At 38.5% G+C, this 16,815-nt stretch overlaps 1 pseudogene; it reads left to right on the forward strand.

Annotated features, from left to right (window-relative positions):
- Nucleotides 1–14,441: 14,441 nt before the first annotated feature.
- On the forward strand, nucleotides 14,442–15,664 carry LOC129559999 (acetyl-CoA acetyltransferase, cytosolic pseudogene; annotated as a pseudogene).
- Nucleotides 15,665–16,815: the final 1,151 nt, after the last annotated feature.

Genomic DNA, 16,815 nt, shown 5'->3' on the forward strand with positions numbered 1-16,815 from the left:
TGCAATAATTTTATCATCACTTTGTAAGGAGGATGGATCAAGATAACAAATGGGAGGCTCTTTTATTTGCTGTCCTTTTGTCAACTTAGAAGACAGTATAAATGATGACTGTGGGATGCTATAGATTGGCGGAGATAAATTACCCACATTTTAAAAAAAAAGAAGGGGCCAAGGTGGAAGTGAAGAATGTTGGGAGGTGGGGGAAGATAAGACTCAAAGAGAGATTTGAAAAGAGAGAGGAGTTGAATGCTGTGGACCTAACTTGAAAACAGGTACTTGAAAGTTAAGGTTTATGCCTTGAGTGATTGAAAACCTTTCAACTAATTCCTTCAATAATTTTTAATAAAATACCTATTTCTGAGAAGAATATAATAGAGATTTGTTAAGATGGTGGTGAATAAAAAAAAAAGCAAATGCCAAGATGGTGGTAAATGATGAGTACTAAGTCTTGGTCATGAAGGCAAGAACAGAAACTTCCCATAGGATGCAGCTATGTTAGTTAGAAAGGCAGGGGGGAAGGTAGATAGATAGAACCAGATCTGTAGGGAAGAAAGCCAAGCAACCCGGTATAATCCTTCACTGTTTTTAAACAAAAAGTCCACTGTGGATGAAAATAAAAGGGAAGAAAATGGGTGTTTTGTCACCATGGTGAAACAGCAGTATAGCCAGACAAGAAGTAGGAGTATGGGCAGATGCCAATCACAAACCATCACCTAGGCAGGCCAGAGCAGGTTCAAGGCTCAGTAGTGTGTAGAGACAGCCACAGAGCTCTGGTCCTGCCTTTTAAACTCAATGTGAATCAGTATGCTCAAAATGTAAAATTTGAGATGTGTGAGCATGCTCAGTTGCTTCATTCATGTTCGACTCTTTGCAACCCTGTGGACTGTAGCCCACCTGTGGATGGGATTCTCCAGGCAAGAATACTGGAGTGGGTTGCCAAGCCTTTCTCCAGCGAATCTTCCTGACTCAGGGATCAAACCTGAGTCTGCTGCATTGCAGGCAGATTCTTTACCATCTGAACCACCAGTAAATCCTGAAAGATTAAGTATGTTAATATAAAAGTGCAAAGCACAGTTACTTAGAACATAGCAAATACTCAAATAATGTTCATTTCTTTTCCTGAAACTTCAAATTTTCAGATAGCTTCTGAAATTTCTATTCATGTTTACACAGTGAGAAGGTAGAATGATGGACCCACTGTCAAACTTAACTTTTAAAACAAAAGAAAAGTGGTTTTTAATATGGGAGTCACAGGGGCCTTGTGGGAAGGGCTGTGTCACTTTAAGGTTTGCAATCATTAGTAACTGGAAATGCAGGTCTTAATCAGACATGTGTTCAAAATGCTGTAAAAGATGATTTGAAATCCTTTAATGGGAAGTAATTCCTAGACAACATAAGACTGGGTATGAATGACTCCCCAGAACATACTCACAAGTCATGCATTCTCAACAACTACATGAATGGAAAAATGTATGGTGAGGGTCTAGACTCTAAATCAATGCTAAATAAATGCTCACTAGCTAAATGAATGCATTGAAGGTCTGCTCCATATTAATTGAGATTCTCTTTTCTCTGAGTATTTGAACCTCACTTCAGACAGCAGAGAAGAAGCTTTCAGAAATATATGATGGGAGTATTATTCCTCACAAGCAGGAGAATGCTCTGTGGCCACTACATAATTCTCCCTGTTGTTATTTGAATCTAAAACTTTTCCTGAATAATTTAGACCTTGTTTAGTCACCATTAACGAGTGTATTAACTCCCTGTGATAGCAGATTAACTTTGGTTTAGGGTCATGAATACAAAACAAGAGGTACTGGTACATGATGAGATGGTCCTGGTATTTAATGATGATTGTCATCAAACTGCTCTCTGGCAGTATCTTTAAAATCACCACCTCTGACTTATCTTTTAGCTTCCAGGGTGGAAGAAGGTTGTTCCTGCTCCCTGCAAACTATTTAAATAACACTGTGTAGCTAGTTTAAGAAATAACACAAAGTGCAGTTTTGTTCCGTTCATCATTGCTACCACTAAAGCGTTCCTTAGCTGAAACTCCTGACATTAGCAGTTTCTTCATTGGCCACAAGAAGACTGGGGTGCAATCACAATCACAGAACACATCTGTACCACTTTAATGGTCCTTTTATCTATCTCCCCTGGGACTAATAGGATTAGAAACTAGATTGAACTCCATAGAGCTCGTCCTATCTACACAGTTCCTTCCAGGAAACTGTTTTATTTCCATTTCCAGACAGCCGGGTTTGTATAAGATGATTGGACTTAAGTCATATCGTCTCTAAGCTTCCACCATAACAGATTTGATCCCACTTCTTGACCCTCTAAACGGGAGGATGAGTTAAGAAGGCTGGGAGCCTCCAAAAAGGAATATCAGACTCCACAATTGCAACTGATCCAAATGAAAAAGAAAATGAGGAAGAGGAAGATAAGGTTAGAGATAAGGCTTGGCTGCATAGATAGTAATTTAATAAAACACGATTTAAAAAAAAGTTGGTAGAAAAGATGCATTGGATGATATTTAGATAAGGATGTATATTAGAGTGAAACAGAACAATCAATCTATGATGTAAGATGAATGCTGAGACCTGCAATAAGAAAATACATAGACAATAGAAAGGCATTTTTCTGATTTTGTTTTTTTGTTTTTTGTTTTGTTCAAGACATGAAAAGGATTAAGGTGTGACTGTACAGTAAACCACAGGTGTAATGTATAGAGTTGAGAAAAATGGAAGTGGTTAATTATCTCCATTTCTTTTTCATGCCAAAAGGAATAGGTTTTAAATGAGAAAGTTTAGGATAAGCAATGATGTGAAATCATGGTTGAGAGGAAAAGACTGTAAGAGACAATTTAGCAGCTCTTCTAACTTGGAACAATTGGAGCTCAGCTACTATAAGAACTTGTATGTGCACTTGAAATTTTATGTAATTTCTAAATATTCAGGGAAACTAAAAAAAAAAAAAAATAACGCAAAAAGGCAAGAGACAGGCACCTCTTGTTTCCACTTATATTGAAGCAAAACTGGGGACTGAAATGTAAATCAATAAGTCTGCCTTCTGTACTGGGCAAAATTCTAGAATGGCTTATCATACACATGATTTGCAAGAATATTAAGGTTAGAACAATAATAGCCTAAGTTCATTATATGCTATATTACAAGTTAGCCTCAATATTTTGATAAATTAGATAGTTGGGATCCAAGAAATGTATAGACATAGTTTTTGGATGTTAGTGAGGAATCTGAATGAGTTTTTCATTACATCCTTTGGAAAAAAATGGAGAAATAAGATCTGTGATGGAAAACAACATGCTTTCATAAATCTATACTCTTTTTGAAACATTTGCATAAAATGGGCCAGGTCATAAGTGTCTTGAAGATAATGAGTGTCTTTTATTAATAACAATACTCCAGCATGGAGCACATTGCAGATAAAAATAGAAGTTAATATCTTAGCAAGTGAGGGAATGAATATTGAATAGATTCATTCAATTTTAGTTGGTTGTCTGAGTATTTTTGAATTGGGACTGTGCTAAAACAAACATTGCAAGGTGGGTTTGGTTAAGGTTCCATGGATACCTCTGGACTGAAGCAATCTTTGCTGGCAGTGATAAGTGAATCTACTTTTTTTTTTTTTTTAACAAATATGCTAATGGTGACTATCAGTTAGACTGAGACATTTGTGTCAACATTGTAAGTAACTATGTCTATAAATCACAGGAAGTAGAAGCTCAAAGATGGATATTCTCTTTTAAATTTTTTGAATATGTCTGTATCTTTTGCAGAACTACCTTACCTCATAAAAAGCTGGAAGTATTGGGGGCATTGTCTCTAGGATTGTAGTTATTTTCTGTATGTGATATGGTGACTAACTTGAGGTTTTATATTTAATGAGCTCAAAATACTTTAACTTAATATATCTAGTTTCATTTTGTAATGAGCAAGGCAACTTTGACCTTACAATGAATGGACCAGAGTTGGCAAGAATTGTGCATGGGAGTTTTGTAATGCAGATTTCAGCTAATGGACCATGTAATTAAGATGACCAATTGCTAATGCAGTTGGAGAAATTCCAAGAATTCTGATATGAAGCCTACCAATTACAGTGCATTTCCCACTACTATTCAAAGGGATTAATAATTCTTTTCATTGGCTTTATTGAAATTCTTCAACAAATTTAAGAACATTTCAATTCATAATGGAAGAAATAGTACTATATCTACTTGTACAGTGAGGTACAGGAAATGAAAGAGGCATAGCTCATCTCTCAGTATCTATAATAGTTCTATCTGGTCCTTCTTTATGTAATAGTACTTTCATTATTGTATTTTATCTCACTAATATTGAGTGTATATAAATGAATTCACAATATATTGATTTTTCTGGTCAAGGATTAATAAATAATCCAAATAGAGGTGAAAGGCAAGGAATAACATACATAAATGAGTCAATTCTTTTTTAGATATACAGTGCCAGTAGGGAATAAAGAAGGCCTCTCATAATTAGAGCATTTTCTTCCTCCTCTTTATTTTCACTGCTAGATTTTTCCTCTGTGTTCAATAAATGTTTATGAAACAAGATTGTGTTATCAATAACACAGTCACAGTAAAATTTTATTTGGAAAGGCATAGTTCCATTATTGACCTGAACATGTGTGATTTAAATCTCCACTGCTAAGCATTGCATATGATATTTAACTTTTGAGTCAATGCATGTTAACTGAAAGAATGCATAAATAAATTATCTACTCTTCAGTTAGCTCTAATTGGAAGTTATTTGTTTTGGCAACATTGTATTACTCTAAAAAATTGAAGCATGTATAGAACAATATCAACATTCATAATATCTGGGTTGTCAAAACTTGGCTGTTTAATATCATTCTCTTTATTTTTCTATATGTTTAAACCATTCAGAAACTAAAAAAATATGTAATGTGTCTTATTTTTGTTTTTCTTTTCCTTCAATCCAAACAATTCTATAACACTGTTAAATAAATATTTTTGTGTTCACACGGCACAAAGTGGTGAGAATATAGCTGTATGTAAAAATATTTGTAGTTTTCTTTCAAGCTCTTTGTCTGAATAACGTGTAGGTGTGAACTAAGCTAAAATAAATACATTTTAAAATTCATGGCTGAATTCTCAAGAAACTAAAGGAAATCTTTAAGTATCTCCTCTTTCTCCAATAACACAGATGGATTTAAAAGCTGAAATCAAAATCACAAGACAATATGAAATCTGAGGCATTTCTTGGGACATAGGAAGGGAAAATATGATGACACAGCAACCTGGAATTTTAGGGCATAGCTACATTGGAATGAGGATATTACGTTTGGTCTATGGAAGTAGAGAAAATCAGAAGAATTTTCATAATAGTTGTTTGTCCAATGGAATCTATCCTTAAAGAGCAGGATGAAAAAAACTATTGACTAGAAGTGTAGAAGGATGTAAAAATCTGTCTGTTTTGACCACAGCTGCAGACGGGGGATAAAGTGACTCTCTAGAATGTGTGTCTTTGGTTTATCTCAACTAGTTTAGAGTTCTACTTTATTTTTTTTAAAGGAGAGTCCATTTCTTAAAATATTTATTTTACTTATTCATTTATTTTGGCTGTTTTGGGTCATAATTACAGCAAGCAGGATCTTCAGTCTTTGCTGGGGAGTGAGAATGCTTAGCAGCAGCATGTGGGATCTAGTTTCCTGACCAGGGATCAAACCCAAGCTCCCTGCACTGGGAGTACAGAGTCTTAGCCACTGGACTACCATGGAAGTCCCTCGAGTTCTACTTTATATTGAATACTACCTGTTTTATACTACTGGTCAGGAAAACCAGAGGAAGCTGAGAGATTAAACTTAATAATTTAAGTCAAAACTTCAATTGATGAGTTAAATATAAGGACAGAAAGATAAGTCATAAGCTAAAAGAGGGATTATAGAGTAATGATAGAAATTATTATGTATCAATTAATAATGAAATAAATAAATGCAGCTTACAGAGATGCTGGGATATAGAAACCTTGAAAAATAACTTAAGTGGCATACAAAAAGAAAATAAGAATGAACACATGCGTAATTAGAATTCTCAAAGGAGATTAGAGAAAATGGGGAAGAAACAATGATAATATTTTTTGAGAATTCATGAAAGGTACAAATTATAATTCAAAAGCCATCACATGAGCTAAACAGGTTAAATATGTAGAAATCCACTGTTAGTCACAACATAGTGAAAGCACAGAACAGCAAAGACAAGGACTTTCTATAACAGTTGCCGCAAATCAATGTCATTTATAAAGGAGCAACAATTAAGTTGAAATTGAAAATTAAAAACCAATAGGAATTATATGTCATGGAGAAGTGTTTTTGTCAGGATTCTCTAGAGAAACGGAATCAACAAGATGTTTAAAGATATATATAAAAGGATATATCATAGGAATTGACTTCCAGAGTAATGGCGGTTTAGAAGTCCTATGATCTGCTTGTTGTCTGCAAGTTGGAACAAAGAAACCAGTGGTGCAATTTAGTCTGAATCGAAAGACCTGAGAATTGGGAGTTCTATGGTAATAGACCCCAACTTAGTCTGAAAATACAGGAATCAGGAGTACCCAGGTCTAAGGGTAGGAGATGATGGATGTCCAGATCAAGCAGAGAGCAAATCTACCCTTCCTTCACCTTTTTATTCTATTCAAGTCCTCAAAGGGTTGGACTAGGCTTCTCTGATAGCTCAGTTGGTAAAGGATCTGCCTGCAATGTAGAAGTGAAAGTGAAGTCACTCAGTCGTGTCCGACTCTTTGCGACCCTGTGGACTGTAGCCTACCAGGTTCCTCTGTCCATGGGATTCTCCAGGCAAGAGTACTGGAGTGGGTTGCCATTTCCTTCCAGGGTTCAATTCCTGGATGGGGAAGATTCTCTGGAGAAGGAAACGGCAACCCACTCCAGTATTCTTGCTTGGGAAATCCCGTGGACAAAGGAGCCTGGGGGTCTACAGTCCATGGGGTCACAAGAATCAGACACAACTTAGAGACTAAATCACCACCGCCAGGATTGTATTATGCCTGCTCACATTCATGAGGGTGATTTTTACTCAATCTACTGATTCAAATGCTAATCTCTTCTGAAAACTCCCTCACAGACACACTCAGAAATCATGTTTACCAGTTATCTAAGCATCACTTAGTCCAGTGAATTTGACACATAAAATTGACCACCACAAGATCAATAAGGAATTATGTACCTCAGGTAAGAATGTTTCCAAAAGAAGATAAAAAATGTTTGCAAATAGATTGCTAGGAGAGCTTTTGTTGTTGTTTAGTTTTTAAGTCGTCTTTGCAACCCCATGGATTATGGCCCTCCAGGCTCCTCTGCCCATGGGATTTCCCAGGCAAGAATACTGGAGTGGGTTGCCATTTCCTTCTCCAGGGGATCTTCCTAACCCAGGGATCAAACCCATGTCTCCTGCATTGCAGGTGGATTCTTTACTGCTGAGCCACTTGGGAAACTATTAGAACAGCTTTGTTGTTCAGTCGCTCAATCATGTCTGACTCTTTGCAACCCCATGAACTACAGCATGCCTGGCTTCCCTGTTGTTTATTATCTCCCTGAGTTTTCTCAAACTCATGTCCATTGAGTCAGTGATGCCACACTCTCTGTGACAGAGTGTGACAGATATGCCATTCATCTCTGCAAATGGCACAGTTTCATTCCTTTTTTATGGTTGAGCAAGATTTCATTGTTAATATATGTACTACAGCTTTATCCATTCCTCTGTTGATGGATATTTAGTTTCTTTCATGTTCTGGCTATTGTATATAGTGCTACAATGAATAAACATTGGGGTACCTTTTGGAATTACAGTTTTCTGCAGCTATATGCCCAGGAATGTGATTGCTAGATCATATGGTAATTCTACTTTTGGTTTTCTAAGGAACCTCCATAATGTTTTCTATAGTGGTTGCACCAACTTACATTCCTACCAACAGTGCAAGAGGGTTCCCTTTTCTCTACACCCTCTCCATCATTTGTTATTTGTAGAATTGTTGATCATGGACATTCTGACTGGTTTACATATATAAAATATTTATGCTCGAAGAAGTTGGAAAAATCGCAGAAAATGTCTGACTTCTGTGTAGAAACTTACACAAAGTAATGTAAAGTTTCAATATTAATGAATAGTGTAAAGAAAGGTACACAGTACTACTATTTAATATAGGGATCTGTGACTTTCAGAGCCTAAAGCCACACAGAAGAAATTACCTAAGTATGGAAGCCTTGAAGAATTTATCTTGTTCTAAAACCTGCCCTTTTATTCACTGTTTTATTCTTCCTGCACTGCTTCTCAAACTTTCTTGATTTTTATAGCACTTTCTTCAAGGCCCAGGTAAATTCCAACGCTTTATAATCTTAAGATAAAATAAATGCCTGTTTGCACTTCCCAAATCCTAATTCCAAACTTCATTACAGCCTCTGTCCTTATCAGTAGGGAAACTTTTCTACTATCTTTGGAGGAGTTTTGAAATATAAATATCTTCCAGTACTCAATTAAGTATATATTGATTTTTGTATGTATTTATATTTGCATCTGGGCTTCCCTGGTAGCTAAGCTGGTTAAGAATCTGTTGCCATGCAGGAGACCCTGGTTTGATTCCTCGGTTGAGAAGATGCCTTGGAGAAAGGATAGGCTACTCACTTCAGTATTCATGTGCTTCCCTGGTGGCTCAGATGGTAAAGAATCCACCTGCAATGCGGGAGACCTGGGTTTGATCCCTAGGTTAGGAAGAACCCTGGAGGTGGCAACCCACTTGGTACTCTTGCCTGGAGAATCCCCATGGATAGGGGAGCCTGGCAGGCTTTAGTCGATGGGGTTGCAAAGAGTCAGACATGACTGGATGACTAAGCACACACATGTATTTACATATACCAATATCCTATACTTTAAAGGCAAGAAAAAAAATTAGGCTCTCTTTCTGAGACTTGGCTGTTGTGTAGATTCATTTTATTGACAGCCTCAGATAATGGCTTACCTATATCCGTGTTCTTTGTTTGCAAGGTGATTTGACAGTTTCTTCCATCTAGCAGAGGTCTACTTCTCCATTCTTTGAGTTTGGGCTCATCTTATGGCTTGTTTTCAACTCTGCCTCTGCCGTAAAGTAAGCACACAGCACAAGGACAGCCTGCAAGAGATCAAGTGGCTACATGAAGGAAAGCTGAGATACCCAGCTGACAACCAAATAACCTGCTGAAGCAGAGCCAACTAGTCAATATGCAGCTGACTGCAGAAACGTAAATGAAAGAACTACCTCTTTGAAGATTCCAAAGTAAGGAAAAGCTGAACTCTAGAGAAAGTGATGAGAATACAAATAACAAACAGAGTGGAAAAAATTTAGCTGCTAATATAGGTAGGAGTTCAATTATGTATATCTGCATAGGCCATGCTTATTATTTCTTTCCAATGTTTTGAATAAAGGAGTGACATGATTAATTCTATTGTGGTGGCCAAAAGTTTGCTTGGGTTTTTTCATAAGATGTTACAGAAAAATCTGAAGGAACTTTTTGGCCCAAACCAATACATTTAAAAATACTATTATTACTACTGTATGGAAAATGGATTGCACAGGGCTTAGGCATGAATATGAGGAGACATATAATAGACTACTGCAGTAGTCCACACTGCATAGACTGATTGCTTGACTAGATGTTAGCAATGGAGATGGAAAGAAGTATACAGCGCCAAGAGATATGCCATAACAAAGTGTGTTATTTAATGGAGGATTGGTTAGGGGGAATGAATAAGATGAGCTTGTAAATGATGACTTCAAATGCCTTGTTGGAACAACAGGTGGATTCACTGAGCTAGAGGGCTGTGGAGGAGAAATAGCTGAGAGGTGGAAGGAAGGTTCTTGAATTTAGTTTGGAGCATGTCTAATTCAAGATGAGACATTTAAGGGGAACTATCAAGCAGGGAGCCTGAAACACAAAAGGAAAGTTTTGGTTGAAGATATAAATTTGATAGTTAGGCAAAGCAGTTTGGTGATTTCAAGGAAAGGAAACTGGAGGCAGGGACATGTTAATTCATTAACTCAATGTTCAAGAAACGATCAAAGTTCAAGGTCCTAAGGATACAGCAATGGATGAAACAGATGTTCTTTTCCTCATGGGATGTATATCTAATAAATGACATTCCGTTTATTGCTTTTAGATATCAAGTCAAAGAGTAAAGAGGTGGTAAGGGAAGGGACCATGTGAAGGAGGAAAGCTTAAAGAGTAGGGTTCACAAGTGAAATGATGCAGAGCTGGTGTTGTAATAAGAGTATGAATAGAGACAAAGATTGAAAAGATATGGAGCAAGACCAGAAGGTAGGACTGCAGAGGTAGCTTACAAGAGAGTAAAGAACAATTGGCATGTAATAGACGAAAAACGGAAATGAAATTGGAAATCCTAGAGGCTGGTACAACAGAAAGTGTCTAATGAAAAAGCCTAATAATTGACTATGCCAGAGGAAGACAAGGGTTTAGGGGGAAAACCATAATGAAATAAGGTACCAAAAAGGTGATACATTTAGTATTAGAAGCAAGGGAGGGGCTTGCCTGGTGGTCCAGTGGTTAAGATTCTAAGCTTCCACGGCAAGGGGCATGGGTTTGATCCCTGGCCAGGACACTAAGATCCTGCATGCTGGGCAATGTGCCCAAAAATATTTTTTAAAACAAGGAAGGGAGAAAAGATATTGAGTACCTACTAAACACCAGCCATTATATTAACATTTTATTCATGCTTCCCTTATTTAAAATACATTAGCATAGTGAGTTTTTGCTTCCACTTTATAATGGAAAGAACTGGGATACAGAGGAGTTAATAATTATTCAAGATCATGGTAAGAAGGTAGGTTTCCCTGGTGGCTCAGTCAGTAAAGAATCTGTCTGTAAGGCAGGAGACCTGGTTCTATCATTGGGTTGGGAAGATTCCTAGAGAAGGGAATGGCAACCCACTCCAGTATTCTTGCCTGGAGAATTCCATGGACAGAGGAGCCTGGTGGGCTACAGTCCATGGGGTCACAAAGAGTTGGACCCAACTGAGCAACTAACACACACTAGTTGGTAGAAAAGCAAGCAGGGCAGGGATTCAGTGTACAAATGACAGAATTATTCTGATATGTGACGGTGTATCACTTCCAACTGATAGCAAGGCAGAAGGTAAGACGTTTGGGGAGTTGAGATGTGGGAAGCAGGTTATCTTAACAAGTTGAGAAAGGTCCTAGCTGATGATAGTTCCTATATGTTGCACAAAGTAGTTGAGGTTCTTTGTTGAGCATGATGGAGTGATGAAATAAAATTGATATTTTAAAGTGAGATAAAAATTTAAACATAAAGCTTTTCTCTGCCCATGTAGGCCTCCTCCCTCGCCTCTAGCATGCATTATGCATCTACACTGAGATAACCAGACCTCCCCAAGCGCAGAAATACCTGCTCAACCATAAAGATAGATTTTTCTTCTTCAGACATTGGCCATGCAACTCCTTAGAAGATAACATTCCTTTCTCAATCCTGTAAGAGAACACAATAAGCCACCCCTCATCTGGTACATGCAAGTGTCTGTGGTGAACTTTATATGTGATTCCGACTTGTCATTTCCCTTTAAGATGGCTGGTGCAGAGCAGCCTGGGTCAGACAACCTGGGGAGATGCTGAGCTGTACCTAATGCAAGTTTTAACTTGAATACTTTCTTATGACCTTATTAATGTTACTAGGTATATTACTGGTATTCGGCCTATTGAAAAGATTATTATTTCTTGCATTACCAAAGGTGTTTCTAAGCCTCTACCAAAAAGAACTAGATGAACTGAGACCATTGACCACATATACAGTTCAATGAGATCAATGATTATAACCCTGGAAGTCTAGATTTGGGAAGAAGCGACAAGAGGAAATCATTTCCTGGATTATAACAGACTAGTAAAACAGGTGGGACAGGAGCTTTTTGCTGCTATTTACTAAGCCTACTTCAGTGGTGGCTCAGACGGTAAAGCGTCTGACTACAATGCGGGAGACCCGGGTTCGATCCCTGGGTCGGGAAGATCCTCTGGAGAAGGAAATGGCAACCCACTCCAGTACTCTTGCCTGAAAAATCCCATGGATGGAAGAGCCTGGTAGGCTACAGTCCATGGGGTCGCAAAGAGTCGGACACGACTGAGCAACTTCACCTTACCTTACCTTACTTCAGTAATACTACATGAAGTGACCTACCAATGAAATCCTCACCCAAGCTGGGAATGAGTGTTTCTAGCACTGTTTGACAACTTGGTCACGGAATATCTCTCAAACCTTGGTTGACATTAAAGCCAAAAGGGAAGGGATTGTAAAATAAAGAATGTTGCCCATGATTCAGTCCTACAAGAATCAAATCATTACCCACTGCTGTCACTGACCTACAGTACAACCTGAAAGGAACTCAGGGTGAAGATCAAGATAAGACACTTTGTACTCAGAAAACTGGCAGAACTGGCCTTCAGATAGTTAGATATTTTCAGGAGAAAATTTTGTGAATCTGGTTTCTTGCACTTCCCTACACTTAGAAAAAGACTAAAACCATTCACTAGGATACCATATCTGTTCCTTGCAAATAGCAATAGCCTTTTATCAATATATGTGCTTGATTGCATGGACCCTCTTTCTAAAATCACATTATATACTGGCTTCCCACTTTGTGTGTGACAGTCACGTCTGATTCTTTGCAATCCCATGGACTGTAGTCCACCAGGATCCTCTGTCTATGTAATTCTCTAGACAAGAATACTGGTTACCACTTTCTTTTCCAGGGGATCCTCTTGATCCAGGGATTGAACCTGGGTCTCCCATATTGGCAGGCAGTATCTTTACTATCTGCGTCACCAGGGAATCCTCCTTTACTTTTGCAGAATAGGCCTGAGTTTTCTGAAAAACTGTCTCCCAAGTTGGCTCAAATAAATTTTTCCATTTCTCTCTTAGATTTACTATTGATTAACCTTTTTATTGATTAATTGATTAATTTTATCATTGATGGAAGAAGGTGGAAAAGATAGAGGGGGGAAGGTGGAAAAGATAGAGGGGGAAAGGGATTGAAAAGCTGTGGTAAGAAAGGTGTGAAGAGGACAGTAAAATAAATACATGTGCACCCCAAATTCCCATTTACATCAAGACTTTTCTCCAAATTATGGCTCATCTTTCTTTTTTCCTTCAACATCAAACTTCTAGAAATAATAGACTATGCTTTCTCATTCCATTTCTGCTTTCTCATTCCTTCTTTTTCCATTTCTCCTTCAAATTGCTACACTTGAATGTCTATCTTAATATTTCACCAAACCTTCCTTGCTGGGTCACCACTGACATCTTTATCCAATAATATAGTGGACTCATTTCAATTTTGCATTACATGATATTGTCCTTGTATTGGAAACTATTAGTGACTCTGTCCTTCAAGTTCCTCCTCCACTTTTGTTTCCAAGACTGTGCTCTTCTCTATCTTTCTTGCATCTTTAACTATTGATTCTTGTTTGTCTTTAGTTACTTGCTTCTTAAATATTGCTAAGTGACAGTGTTCTGCTGAGACCTCTCTCTTCCCTTCCATCTCTTGGACCCAACCCTACCCTTCTCCCTTTCCTCCCCCCTCCTCTATTCCATTTCTTCCCTAATAAGTTAATTCCATCAACTACCTAGACCTCAAAATACCTACAACATTTATAATGGCTATAATAAAATAAGTGCTTACTATGAGCTAGGCACTGTAATATCCAGGAACTAGATACACAGCCGAATATAGCTAATCCTCAGCAAAACCTTTAGACAGAAGTTTTGACTTCCCATTTTTCATATGAAGAAACTGTGGCACAGAGATTCTTGGTACTCAGTTAATAAGTGACAATAAAATCACCAACTTGAATCCATGTTTTCCTGAAGTGAAAATCTGTCCTTTTGTTAACCACTGACCCATAGATACACTGAAGGTTCCTAAATGTTTGATTCAAGGTTAGAAGGTTAGAACATTCTACTAAACTCTAGAGCCACATATTCACTCATTCATTTGCTCACTTCTTTGATTTGAGGTATATTTATTTAGTAATTATTATGTGTCTGGCAAGCATGTCACACATTGGGTATGCAACAATGATAAAAAAGATAGGACATTTGTTCGTGAAACTTACAGGGATGGTGGGTAATTGTGGTACACTGACTAATGCCTCCTTCCAAAGATGTCTGTGCATTCACCCCTGAAACCTATAACAGTGTTATATTACATGGCCAAGGAACTTTGCAGATGTAGTTAAGGTTACTGATCTTGACATGGAGATAGTACCCTAGACTATATGGGTAAGAACATCTAATCACATGAAACTTTAAAAACCAGCACTAACCGGCTGCTCTAGGGCCCACAGTAGCTGCTCCAGAGGTGGCAGTGTGGCAGGATGAGTGCAGACTTGGACCCGGTGGTCCTCGTCTCTGCGGCGCGCACCATCATAGGCTCCTTCAATGGTGCCTTATCCACTGATCCTGTCCATGACCTGGGCTCAACTGTCATCAGAGAGGTCCTGAAAAGGGCCACTGTGGCTCCCGAAGAAGTCTCGGAAGTCATATTTGGACACATTTTGGCAGTAGGCTGTGGCCAGAACCCTGTTCGACAGGCCAGTGTGGATGCAGGAATCCCCTACTCTGTTCCGGCGTGGAGCTGCCAGATGATCTGCAGGTCAGGTCTGAAAGCCATGTGTCTCTCAGCCCAGTCGATGAGAATAGAAGACTCTAGCATTGTTGTTGCAGGAGGCATGGAAAATGTAAGCAAGGCTCCTCATTTGATTCACTTGAGGACGGGAGTCAAGATTGGGGAAAAACCACTGACTGACAGTATACTCTGTGACGGGCTCACTGACGCGTTCCAGAGCTATCATATGGGCATTACAGCCGAAAATGTGGCCAATCAATGGCAAGAGAGTAGAGAAGACAGGCCAAGGTTGCAGTGCTGGCCTAAAACAGGACGGAGGATGCACAGAAGACCGGCTGTTTTGACAGAGATAGTACCAGTTTTTGTATCTTCTAAAAAAAGGTCTTACTGAAGTTAAAACAGATGAGTTTCCTCACCATGGGAGCAACATGGAAGCCATGTCGAAGCTAAAGCCTTGCTTCCTTATGGATGGAATGGGAAAAGTCACACTAGCTAATGCTTCAGGAATGAATGATGGTGCTGCAGCAGTGGTTCTTATGAAGAAGTCTGAAGCTGGCAACTGTGGGCTCATACCCTTAGCACAGATAGTTTCCTGGGCACAAGCAGGTGTGGAGCCTTCCATTATGGGACTAGGACCAGTTCCAGCAATAAAGCAAGCTGTTGCAAAAGCAGGGTGGTCACCGAAGGATGTTGATGTATTTGAAGTCAATGAAGCCTTTGCAGCCCTCTCTGTTGCAATAGCTAAAGAACTTGGTTTAAATCCAGAGAAGGTCAACACTGAAGGAGAAGCCATAGCCCTGGGCCCATCCTCTTGGAGCATCTGGCTGTCGTATTCTTGTCATCCTGTTACACACACTGGAACACAAGAGTGGACATCGTTGTGTTGCTGCCCTATGCATTGGGGGTGTGATGGGAATAGCAGTGTGTGTTCAGAGAGCAATAGCAATGTGTAAGAAACTGCCCAACAGCTAATTAGGCTGAGTTATACTAAACCACAACTGCATTTTTAAACTAATAATATTAAGTCAGGTGAAACCAGAGGACCAAAGTGAGGGTGGAAACTATCTCCCACTTCACAAGAAATGCAAGACTCGACAGTCTGTTGCACTTTCATGTGTAATATTCAAGGTACAAGCAAGCTACATCTAGCATTGTTATAAATAAAACAGATCAGTCATCAAGGAAAAACTAAATAAATAAAAGCCAGAGACCCTTTCTTGGTTGAAGTTGGAGGGAGATGAGGAGCTGAAGAAAAGGAAGGAGAGATGAAGCATGAAAAGGAATTTGATCCACAGTTACTGGTTTTAGAGGTATAGGGAATATGAGTCAAGGAATGCAGTAGAATTTAGGTGCTGCGTATAAGCCAACAGCCATCAAAGAAATGGGGACTTCAATCCTATAGCTGCATGGAACTCAATTCAGCCAACATGAGACTAAATGACTTGTGAAGCCTAAAACATTTGCCCTTCATAGAAAAAAAAGTCTGCTTCTAAGCAGATTCTGTCGTATAGACTCTCTCGAGTTTTTATAAAGGAACACAGTCCTACAGACACCTTGATTTTAACCTTGTGACCTTCTCTAAGCAGAGACCCAGCCAAGCCCATCTGACTAATGACTTGTGGAAACAGATGAAAATATGTATTGCTTTCAAAGTCATTACATTTATGATACTTTATCATGTCACTGATAGAAATCAATATAGCAATAAACATGAAAACTCACAAATAAATTCATAATTAACTATGTTGGTAACTACTTAGTTGAAAAGAACAGAAAATATGAAAGAGAATAATAGAGGAGTCCCTTAAAGATATTCCAATGAGGAAGACAGGAGAAAGACAGAAGGGTGAACTTTCTTTACATTTTGTTTGTATTCACTGCTTCTTGTCTCTATGATGCCAGTGTTCACTTTGACAAACACTCACAGAAGCACTTATTAAGTACTGCAGGGATGATATAGACAAGGTTAGGAGATGCCTCGTCTTACAGAATCTGTAGTCCAGAACACAATGTCCAAACAAACACAGTTTGTGGGCCACATCTGGCCTGCCACTTGTTTTTGCATGGATGGTGAGTCAAGAAGCATTTTTACATTTTTAAATGGTTGAGAATAAAATCAAAAG

This window comes from Moschus berezovskii, chromosome 16 (assembly GCF_049115385.1).
Source record: "Moschus berezovskii isolate FMDL1 chromosome 16, NW_MosBer_1.0, whole genome shotgun sequence".
Classification (NCBI taxonomy): Eukaryota; Metazoa; Chordata; class Mammalia; order Artiodactyla; family Moschidae; genus Moschus; species Moschus berezovskii.